The following is a 1,943-nucleotide window of genomic DNA, read 5'->3' on the forward strand; positions in this document are numbered from 1 at the left end:
AATGAGACTTGTAAGACATAACCCAACTCGAGTCTCATTAGACCATGCATGTTGTTGAGTAGGGAAGATTAAGTCGACTTGTAGGTGTTGTACAATCTAATCGATTCGGCTCCGGGACCCAAACTTTCCTAGGATTGTAAGATATAACCGAACTCAATCCATCACAACAATAATTGCTTGCTTATAATTTGAGAACATGTTTGTATGATCATATCCCATGATTCCCCTATGATCCCATGACACCCTAGTGCCTTTAATCAATTGTTTACACCCCTTTAATTCATCTTGCTTGTTTATTTTCATTGTTATTCTAGTTTAGTAACCTTCTACATCAACCCAATTTGTGACACCCCTTAGACACCACTAGTTACAATAGAAATCTCATTTCAACTCCCGTCCCTTGGGATCCGACCTTTACTTGCCTCTTTACTAATTGTAGAGTTGCTTGTTAAGCTATAAATTATGTTTTGATTCGACCGTGACCAACGACCACATCTATTTATTTGTGAATACGAAACGGACCGATCAAAAATGGCGCCATTGCCGGGGACGGTGTTTGTTTGATTTAGATTTCCTTTTTGTTATTAGTTGTGTCTTTCTTCGCCTTGAGGAAGTAAAAATCCTCGAGGTTTGTTCTAATTGTTTTTAAGTTGTTTGATATTTTGCATGTCTAGAAGGTTACAAAGTGATTTGTTACCTTTTGACCGTGAAATCGAAAGAACCTAGACGAACAATAGGAGACTTGTTAGGAGGAATTTGAGAGGTGTTGTTCAACCCACTAGTGAGTTTGTCAATCCTTTCGCAATAGAAGGAGAAGAAAACCCATTACACAATACCCCACAAAATCCACCTACAATGCCAAAATTCTCGTCACACTCCGTACCCACCGAGGAGAATCTACCAAATGGTACTCCTACACCGCAACATCTCACCGGAAATTTTATTGCCAAGTCCGCCTTCATCCAACTAGTTGAGAGGAGCCAATTCGGGGGAATGCCTAGTGAGGACCCTCATTCTCATATGGAAACCTTTTGTGATTATTGTGATGCTATCTCTCAAACGGGCGTGACTCAAGACCAAATTAGATCGGTCTTATTTCCTTTTTCCTTAATCGGCACCGCAAAGCAATGGTTGAAGGGCCTTGATAAGGCCACACTTGGAATAGATTCTTGGAAGAAGTTGGCTCTAGCTTTCTACAAAAAATTCTACCCACCGGAAAAGACCAACATGCTAAGAGCTCAAATTACGGGTTTTAAGCAAAGGGATGAAGAGTCTTTGTATGAAGCTTGGGAGCGGTTCAAGGGAATTTGTCGCTCATGTCCTCACCATGGACTTAGCGAATGGTTTTTGGTGCAACAATTTTGGAATGGTTTATATGAAGATTCTAGGAACATTCTCAATATGGGATCAAATGGAATGTTCACCGAAGTTGATGACAATCAAACATGGAACAAGATTGAGGAAATGGCGGTCCATAGTTCACAATATAGTAGACCTCGCAAGGCTACTAGAGGAGGAAAGCATGAAATGGACTCCGTTACTCAATTGGGTGCTCAACTTAGTGCTCACATTGACACAATCAACTTGAAGTTTGAACAAGCTATGGCTAGACTTGAGGAAAACTCAAAATCATCGAAGCATCATGTCAATGCCATGACGGCATCCTCATCAATCCCAAGTGGGATATGTGAGAATTGTGGAACTTTGGGTCATGACCCAAGTGAGTGTAGGGGAACAACCGAACAAGTTAACGCTTTCCAAGCTTACAAAAGTGGTACCCCTTATTCAAATTTTTACAATGAAAACACCAAGTTCCATCCAAATCTCTCATACAAAAGCCAAAATGTTCAAAACCCTCAAACAACATACACTCCACCACCCATGAGAAACCAAAATCAAAGACCCTTTTACAATCAAAACCAAGGTTACCAAAATCAAAATCC

General features: G+C 40.4%; 1 non-coding gene across 1 annotated transcript; it reads right to left on the bottom strand.

The window, feature by feature from the left end:
- Window positions 1–1,227: 1,227 nt before the first annotated feature.
- LOC141616506 (small nucleolar RNA R71) lies at window positions 1,228–1,334 on the bottom strand. The gene has a single exon (XR_012530852.1). It is a non-coding gene; the product is annotated as a small nucleolar RNA R71 (small nucleolar RNA).
- Window positions 1,335–1,943: the final 609 nt, after the last annotated feature.

Source organism: Silene latifolia, chromosome 11 (assembly GCF_048544455.1).
Source record: "Silene latifolia isolate original U9 population chromosome 11, ASM4854445v1, whole genome shotgun sequence".
Taxonomy (NCBI): Eukaryota; Viridiplantae; Streptophyta; class Magnoliopsida; order Caryophyllales; family Caryophyllaceae; genus Silene; species Silene latifolia.